Raw genomic sequence first — 10,265 nt, forward strand, 5'->3', positions numbered from 1 at the left:
TAGGGACCAAGTCTTCCTTATTGAGAGTGAAGCAATTGTACCCTGGATTCCAGAATTGAATTAGGGCTCTGAGTAATTCATCATCAACTTCTACATAGAGCAAATATGGGATGTCTCCGTAAGTCTGATAAAACTGCAATTTTTTGTTTGAATCCCAACTTTCCCAAATGCTTCGCAAATCTTGCATATCATTTCTTTTTAGTGAAACTGAAACATAACTGGCCAAGTCAGATACATAATCATCCTGCAGACTGTCTCCTTCTTGTCTTTGTAAATCCTCAGCCCACTGTCTTACTTCTGAGTTTAGAATTATTTGACTTGAACACTTTTTATCCATAGATGAAGGCTTTCCAATGAGACAATTAACACAAGGATCAATGTCTTTTATCCTGTATGATGCAATGCAAACAGAAAAATAAAGAACACAAAAAAGAAAATAAATTAGTTTACATAATAATAACATTTAGATAAATATTTTTTATTTAAACATGCTTTTCTGAATTTAAATAATTTAAATAAACATGTAACTTAAACAATAAATAAATTAACAGGAAAGACAGAATTCATTTCTCCTGTGTGTACACCTATTTTGGACAAAATTTTGGCATGACTTCGGATTAGAAGAGTTTCTAAGGTTTTTTATATGCAAGGTTTCAGATCTAAGAATAAAGGTACCCGAATTGTCCTTGTTAGTGCCCCCTTGGGTTGCTAACCCTCAATCCTAGTCCATTACAGACTAAAGTGGATCGAGTTCAATTCGAGGGGATACATTTCTCTATGCCTGACACGGAGAATAAATTCTCACGAAAACATAGAGTATATGAACCCCGAAAGTTACTTACTAGGTCTGACACGGAGAATAAATTCTCACGAAGACGTCGCTTTCACTCCCACTTAAAAGGGACAACTCAATTATAGAGCTTTATGTAATGCAATGCAAGTGTTGTGTGTGAGGAGAAATGTTCAAACCTTCAACAGGGAAATAAATAATGAAATAAAATACTTGCAAATAAAATAAAACATATAAATATTATAAAAATAATAAATAAATAAATAATTTGAAAAGAAAGAATTAAAAATTAAATATATAAATTTTTAATTTTTAACTAATAGAGACAATTTATAATTAATTTTTAAAAGTTTGACCAGTCCCCAGCGGAGTCGCCAAGCTGTCGTAACCGGTTTTCGTCCGGGCACGAAATATTAAATTTGGTGGGGAAATTGACGTGAATAAATAATTTTGAAAATAATTTAGGAGTCGCCATCGGCTTTTTGGGTCAGGTAGGTCGAATACCTAAAAATTATTTTTTAAAAGAGTTTTAATAAAACACCAATAAACTGATCTGCGTTTATAACCAAAAATTCATTCTTTTTAATAATAAAAAGGGATTCGTGGTCGGTTACGTTTAGGGAAGGATTAGCACCCCTACAACGCCCAAAATTGGTACTTTTTAATTATAAATTGTCTCTATTATTAAAATTTTTAAAATTCAAAAATATATTTAATTTATAATTCTATTATTTCAAAATTATAAAAAAAATTATTTATTTAAAAATATCCGAAAAGAACTTCTAGGTGCCTTAAGACAGTTCTTTTCTTTGATATTGATAAATATTAATTTAAATTATATTGTTTACTTTTTAATTTTAAAATATCAGAATAGGACATCCAGTTGTATTAAGACTGTCCTTTTCTTCGATATTAAAAATAAATATTTAAAAAATACTATTTATTATATATTTATGAATATAAAAATATTTAACAATATAATAAAATAAAAATACAAATACTATTAAAACAATATATTTAAAAACAATAAAATAAATGAAAACATATAAAATAAATAACTAAATTATAATAAAAATAAAACTAAATCTAATTCCTAATTAATTGAAATTATAGGGATTAAATATTTTATTTTCTAATTTAATAATTTAGTGACCAAAATAAAATTATTTAAAATTCGAATTTTATAATAAAATAAATTAAAAATATGAACTAGGGATTAAAAAATTATTTATTAAAATTAAGGGATTAAATCTGTTATTTATCCTAAATATATTATTTTAATATGAAGGACTAAAATAAAAGAAATTAAAATTCGAAGACTGAATTAAAAATATTATAAATTTAATTTAGTGACTAAAATGTAAAATTTACAAATACGGAGGATTGCGGACGGGGTTTAACTATTTCATAATTACGCGCATAGTCCTTCCCGAAACGACGTCGTTCGGGAAGGACTATATATGGTCCAAACCGGCTGGCCCGAAGGGCCAGCCATTTCATTTCTTTTTTTCCTTCTCTCTCTCTTCTCTGAGAGAGAGAAGTTTCTCTCGCTTCTCTCTATAACAGAGAGAAGCCCAGCCGGCCGGCAGCCGTTAACCGGCGTTCATCCGCCGTCAACCACCACCGCCGGCCACCGTCTTCGTTGGCCGGAAAAAAATTTTTTATTCTAAATGTAGATCGGACCGTCCTAATGACGGTTCCGATGTTTTTTTCCGTTAAACAGCTCCCAATCGGAGCAAATCTAAAATAATACCTTCGGCTTTTCGAAGGTTTTGGTGAGATCCGGCGACGGTTGTGGTTCTCCGATGACAGGGTAAGCTTCTTTCCTCTCTTCTTTTTTTTTTCTTCTTGCTGCGTTGATGTTGACTGAGATCGTTGGTATATTTGTTTTTTTTCCTTTCTTTGTTTTGTTTTTTTTTTCTTCTCCGTTCTCTGTTTCTGTCTCCTCTTTTTCTTTTTTCAGGTTCGGGTGGTGGCTTTTATAGCCACCACCGTTGTAGCTGTCGGACCGGTCCGAAGAAGGGCTCTCGGTGAGTCACCGGACTACCAGTGGTGACTCACCGAGTAGCCATGGCGTGGACGGCTGGTATTCTATCTTCTGGAGTCTTCGGTTAAGGACGTGGCAGCGGCGGAGGCGGCGAGATAGCAACGGCGGCCGCGTGTCCCTAGGGTATCAGACCCTAGGGTTTCCATCTGGGACAATCTGGTCCGTTGGATCTTGCCAGATCCAACGGCTGTGAGCTGAGGCGGCTGGGTAAATTAGGGTTAGGAAACCCTAACTGGAAACCTAAATATTTAGGGTTTCTGGTTGGATTTGGACCGGTTCTGGTTGGTTTGTAACTGGGCCGGTCCAGTTGTAATTGGGCCTGTAATTATTATTTTTTATTATTTATTTTTTTAATAATATTTATATATGTATTTAATATATTTAATAATAATAATAATAATGATAATAATAATAATAATGATAATAATAATAATAATAATAATAATAATAATAATAATAATAATAATGATATGGGTAAAAAATTAGTATCTTCACATCTTATTTTGGTTCAAATGTTTCAGGCCTTAAAAGTTCTTTTCATAGAAGCAAAGTTACTGTGGTGATTTCCCCCATCTCAATATATCTAACAATGATTCTTTAAAATGTGGTAACTATTTTTTTATTACCCTTTAATTTTTATTTTGTATGGTAATTATTTCTTATTACTTGACTTTTAGTTGTATCACCTAATGAAATGTTTGGTTGGTTTAATGAAGTATGATGATTTAGAAGTTACCTGACTTCCAGTTGGATGATTTAGTCAACTTATTTTTTTAGTACAACATGGACAAAGAGAAGACAGAAACTTCAACATGATTTTGAAGTTATGGACTGTTAAAAGTTGATCCATTCACTAGATTAAAGCTTTTGGCGATGTATTGGTGATCCTAGAGATTGTTTTTGTTGTTGTCAGGTTAAACAAAATCTTTTTCTTGGCATTCACCTCATTTTAACGGTTCTATGAAATTGGATGTGGATAGGTATGCTTTGTTTTTGAAGTCCTTATCATGCAGTAATGGATACAAATATTGTTCATGTTCAAGCAATGAAGATGGGCATGGAGGGTCTCCTGCAAACTGACAATAACCACTGGTGTGTTCAGCAGGCAGCAGTACAACAAAAGTTTGTTTGTTTCTATTTGTGTTGGCATGCTTTTGTCCAAATTAGTTTACTGATTTCTTATCCGTTCATTGTTCAAAATCTTGCTGCTTATAAGATTATCATCCCATGATTTCTTGAATGCCTCATTTGATTGGTTTTCCTGATTTACCTTGATGCCTTTTATATACAAAAGCAATAGGGAATTGTGCTGTTGTAAATGACTTCAAAGTCTGCAAACAATCGCTCTCGGCGATAACTAGTCTCCAATAATTCACACTAGGATTGGAAGGAGGCTGCGCGAACGCAGGCCCCCACTGCAACAAATAATAACGTAGGCTCTCCCACATTAGGGAGACCTTAGGCGAACGCCCCTCATAAGTGCAATGGAGATCGCTAACCTAGGCCATAGGCCTCATTGATCACCCATTGACCCCGTCCAGGTAAGTATGTTGCAAGGTAGCTAGTTGCCTCTTATTTGTTTAGCCTCGCTCGTGATCTCTTCTCGTTCCTGATCGATGTGGGATAAGTGCTTTATCACGATTAGTCCTCGATACGAATTTTTCGAATCTGTTTCATTCCTTATTTCAGATGGTCATAAACTAAATGAAATCTCAGAGTCTGATGAGGGTTTTGTAACAAAGTGTGCCCGTCTTTTAGCATGTAAGCTGAAAGGTAAATGTTCCCGCGGCTACCAATAACTGATGTATTTCATTCCACTTCATCCGTATTGTTTTCAATATTCTCTTAGCTTGTCTTGTCTTGAACATGGTTGGCTACAAAAATTTAGGTCTTTGAATTTAAACGATCATCCAAATTGTTTTCTTTTGCAGTGAGGCAGCTTTTTTTTTTGAAGAAAAAAAATAGGAGTGGATATTAACAAGGAACAATCACCAACTAAAAATTCCCAAGAAGCTTCTTCTTGTTTCCCAGCTCGGATAACATTAACCCATTTGAACAATTTTGCTTCAAAATTATGTGTTGATACCTTGTAAGCTTATTAATTAATCAACTAATATGATATTGATATTGACCTAGCCCAACCCATCTAGGGGTGCTTAATGAGTTGTGTAGCTCAAACTCGACTCGATCAAAACTAGGTTAAAGCTCGACTTGACTCAAATTCGAGTAAAGTCCAACTCGATTCGATAAGTTCGCATGTAGGTCGTTAAATTTTTTAATAATTATCTTTAAATAAAATTTTCATTTAAAATTTTCTAATAGATAATAAAAAATATAAATTACTAATCTATTAATTTTCTAACAAAAAATATCAAACCTTAATTATTATTTTTAATGTATTTGTGGATTGTTGTTTTAAAGTTTAGACTTTAAAATTGCTTCATACATTCTTTTGGTAATTTTTTATTAAATTTATTAATTTATGTTTATATTAAGTTCTATATAATATTAGTAGATTTTACCTATAGTTAAAAAACAATGTAAAAGTTTTGGCGAGTTGAACGAGCAACGAACTTAACGAGCAACAAGTTTTTTAACGAGCATGAGTCGAGTAAAATTTTAATGAGCTTAACGAGAAATGAGTCGAGTCGATTCGAACAATAAAATTTTTTAACGAGTCGAGCACTATCCAACTCCCGATCGACTCGTACGATAAGCACCCCTAAACTCACCCAGGTCACTACAAATTCTAACTAAATCCGAAGCAAATCTAATTTGACAGCTTAAATCAAACGTGATCCAGACCCAAAAAATCCAACCCAAACGATGTTTGACACCTCTAGTCCTGAATTTCCCAAATCAGTTCATTTACAATAACCAATGCTGGAAGCAAAATGTTTAAACTAACATTGGACGAGGATCGCTGACCTAGGCCATGGATTTACTGATCATCCGTCGACCGCATCCAGGTAAGTATGTTGCAATGCAGCTATGCGTCTCTTGTTTATTAACACCGGCTCATGGTCCCTCATCTTTCTCACTTGATATGGGGTTGAACTTCATCGTGATTCTCCACGTCCCAAAGAGTATAATTTGATTCTTTCTTTCTTCTTTATCTCACTAATTAAAAATGGCTGCAAATCAAACATTTACCATCTTTCCATTCATCCTAAACTAAGTGAGATATTAGAGTTTACAAAAGCTTTCATCAAAGGTGTTGGGGGTTTTCTAGCAAAGTTTACCAGTTCAATTAATTACCATGGCAGCAACCAAGCTCTGCTTAACTTGAACATGAATGGTAACAGAATGTTGAGAATTTGGGTAAATTGTTTTCAATCCTTTCTTGCTTTTTGCAGTGAACCAGCTCAATGTCAATGAAAACAACTAGGCATAGCTTGTCTTGAACTTGAATGGTTAGAGAATGTTAAGGATTTTGGACAAATTTCTTCAATCCTCTCTTGCTTTAGTTGTCCAATGCAGTATTTCGTAGGAGTAGATATTGACAAGGCACAATCAGCAACATAAAAATTCCAAGAATTATCTTTGAGAGTTCCAAGAAGCTTTTTCTTGTTTCTCAGCTCAGTTCATCCATTTTTCTTCAAAAATCACGCGTTGAAAAACACTACCTTTCTTTGAAAAATTTGTAAGCTTAATATTTAGCTGTTTTCTTTTTTTGTTTTGTTTTTGCTCAGTTCATTAGTGGATTTTCTCTTTTTCCGCCTCTAGTTTTTCTTGGAAGGGTCTTCCACATAAAATCTTAGTGTTCATTTTATTGGACGATCATTATGCATGTTGTTAACTTCTAACATTAAGAAACAAATGGGAATTGTGCAGTTTACATTTCCAAAGTTGCATCAACTATATTTCGGATGGAATGCTGGAATGAAAGAGATATGGCATTGCGATGACCAACAACTTGTATCTCATTGCTTTCCCAACCTGAAAGTTGTGAATCTTCAGTTTTATCCTAAGCAAGTAGTGTCGCTGCCATCTTACTTATTCCCCTTGTTATCCTTACCAAGTCTTCAAAAACTTGATATATGGTTGTGTGGCTTTAAAGAGATGATATGCCAAAGTGAAGAAGGTGGTAAGGAAAAGCATGCATGGGTGTTGCTCTCTCTCCTAACTGGATTAAGGCTACGAGATCTTCCTGAATTGATGCATCTATGGAAGGAAAATGAAGGATTCCAAAATCTAAGGATTTTGTATGTGGAGTCTTATCCCAAATTAATTAATCTGGTTCCATCCTCGGCATCTTTACATTTTGAAATAATACAAGGTAGGGATGATGATGAAATCAATTTACCCCAACTCAACATTTTGAAATTTTATTTTCTACCAAAGTTTGAGAGTTTCTGCTCATCAGGGAATTATCCCTTTGGGTTTCCATCCTTAAAAACTCTACTTGTGGACATTTGTCCAAAGATGAAGATGTTCTCTCGAAGATACTCAAGCACCCCAATGTTACATAAAGTTACACTAATTGGGTGGAGGAAAGGAGGGCGTTGGGAAGGCAACCTTAATCGCACCATACAACACCTCTTCCGAGAAAAGGTAAATATATTTCTCAAAATTTCCTTATCATTAACTGGTACATCATTTCACTCTAAACTCTGTTGTGCAAGCAAATCCAAAGATTTACAATGAGAAGAACGACTTCTAATAATGGTTTTGAGGTGATACTTCACGTGATGGCATACAAGTTTGAACATAACTCGACTCGAAAAACTATTTTTTTTAACTTGATTCGACTTGGAAAAATTCGATTTGAATTGGTTTTGAGTTGTAATTTCATAAACTTAACTTGACTGTGAAAACGGCTTTCCAAAAAGGAAATGGGGACTTGCATCAAAATGATTTTTTTACTTCTTAACGATAAAACATGGTTTGAGAAGTCGACACCAATATTTGGTTAGGGTGTCATTGGTACCCAAAAAAGTATTTGTCATTTTAAAAAACATTCATTTTAATTAAACAACAAATTTGCGGTATGCGTTACCAAAATTTGAGTTCGGGAGTTGGTTACGTGTGGGGAAGGATTAGCACCCCACAAGTCCCTAAATCGATACCTAGTCGTTTAATTAGTTATCTTTGCAATGAAATTTAAGAGTTCAAGTCTAACTTAATTCAAGCTTCCATACAAATATTATTCTTTGAATTTTAGGATGAAGCACAATAATATTAAATTATTTCATATCGAGAAGAATCGACTTCTCATACCTTAAAGCAATCAATTCTTTCTCCAATAGAAATAAAGAAATATTAAAATTCCATTCTAAAGTTCATTATTAATTCAAAATAACAACACTAAAATAATTTTAAGAGAGAAAACAATAATATCTAATTATTTTCAATAGAGGATGAATGACCTCTCATGCCTTAGAGTGGTCATTTATTACTCCAACCGAAATGAAAATGTATCACTATTTCATCTTAAAATTTAATATTGATTCGAGAGCAAACAGTAATATATAATTATCTCCAATCAAGAATAAATGACCTCTCATGCCTTACAGCGGTCATTTATTACTCCAACCGAAACGAAGAGATATTACTATTTTCAATATCGATTCGAGTGTTACTTTTTTGAAAAACACATGCAAAAATAAAACAAATTAAAAGCATTCATCAAGCAAGTATAATTAATTATTTTTTTACCAATATTTACCGAGAATAAGGATGTTCAATTATTTAAATACACCGAGATGAGACCTTGGATTCGATCTAACAATCTTTTCCCGGTGAATTTAAATAAAAGAACATGATCTTTTTCTCGGTCCCAAATTTTAGAAATGAAAACAATTTAATTAGTGTCACTTAATGGGACAAACTTTCATTTTAAAATCATCAAAAATAACTTTCTTATGCATTAAGACAATCACTTTATAACAATATAAAAATGAAGGAATGTTACTCTTAGTCAAATTATTTTGATTTCAGTTAAGTAATGCTTATGAGGTTTTATTCAGTTTAATATGCCATTTAACTAAAGCATGCCACATTAATAAATACTTTAAAACATACTAATTTCAGAAATACATTAATAATTTATCTTTATCTAATAAAATTAGTATACATATCTACAAATATCCTTAAAAAGGGTATATCTCATATTAATGAATTAAATAATCTATTATGATAAATTTAATGAAAGAGAACTAAGGACAAAGAAGTATTTACAAAACTAATACATTAGGAAAGTACCAAACATGTATTGTGCATTATATATTAAATGTAAAATATTCATCATTATCAAATTACAAATTAATATATAAATACATATCAAATTAGCATGCACTGGTGCACTGGTGACCAAATTTAAAAAAAAAAGCAAATTCCAGTTTATAACAATAAATTAAACCAATCCACATCTATGCCTGAAACAAAAAAAATCAGCATTTCGGGGACTGATGATTTATCCATAAACAAGCTTGTGGTTAAAATGAAAGTTTAAAAAAAACATATCAAATGTGCGACCAGGGAAGAACTTGAAACATATTACTACAACAAAACTGTTCTACATCGACGTTTTTAGTGGCGTTTTGAGAGTAAACGCCACTAACTTTAAACATATAGCGGCGTTTTAAATGGAAACGCCGCAAAATGGTAAATTTAGCGGCGTTTTTATACAAACGCCGCAATAGGTTTCATATATAGTGGTATTTTTCAACGAACGCCCCAATAGAGAGAATTTTAGCTGTGTTTTTTGTACAAATATCGTAATAGGGTTCATATAAAGAGACATTTTTTACAACAAACACCACAACAGAGTGTATTTTAGCAGCATTTTTATACAAACGCCGCAATAGATTTCATATATAGTGATGTCGTTACTACAAACGCCGCAACAAATAAGTACTTTAGCTGCGTTTGTATACAAATGCCATAATAGGGTTCATAAATAGTGGCATTTTCCCATCAAACGATGCAATGAAACAAGTTTATTTTTCCAAAATGGATGATCAAATATGGTAGACTATAAATAATGGTGATAAGTATAGCGTCTTTTTTAGCGGCATTTTTTTATAAAATGCCGCAAAATAGTCTTACGTTAGTGGCATTTGTATACAAACACCGCGAAAGATTAATACTTTTGTAGCGTTTGTAAACAAACGCCGCTATATACTTGTACGTTAGCGGTATTTTTGTTCAAACATCGCAATAGTCATGGACTTTAGTGCCATTTTTTTTTTGTAATAATCGCTACAATAGTGATGTACTTTAGTGGCGTTTTTATTATAAACGCCGTGATTGTGCAGTCCTTTAACCCATCGGGTTCCAAATCCCTAATTGTTTCATTCACCCGTCTTAAATTACTTACCAACGGCAGCCATCACACCGAAGTCACCCCAGGGCAACCATCATCAAAGGCGCAGCATCACGCCTTTGCCTGTTCAGCTTCTTTCTAAGCTCTTAGTGCAGCCCGAG

The 10,265-nt window shown here is 33.1% G+C and overlaps 1 non-coding gene across 1 annotated transcript; it reads right to left on the reverse strand.

The window, feature by feature from the left end:
- Positions 1–4,224: 4,224 nt before the first annotated feature.
- Positions 4,225–4,386, reverse strand: LOC120170184. Its single transcript, XR_005520746.1, has one exon. It is a non-coding gene; the product is annotated as a U1 spliceosomal RNA (small nuclear RNA).
- Positions 4,387–10,265: the final 5,879 nt, after the last annotated feature.

This window comes from Hibiscus syriacus, unplaced genomic scaffold (genome assembly GCF_006381635.1).
Source record: "Hibiscus syriacus cultivar Baekdansim isolate YM2019G1 unplaced genomic scaffold, ASM638163v2 tig00111772_pilon, whole genome shotgun sequence".
Classification (NCBI taxonomy): Eukaryota; Viridiplantae; Streptophyta; class Magnoliopsida; order Malvales; family Malvaceae; genus Hibiscus; species Hibiscus syriacus.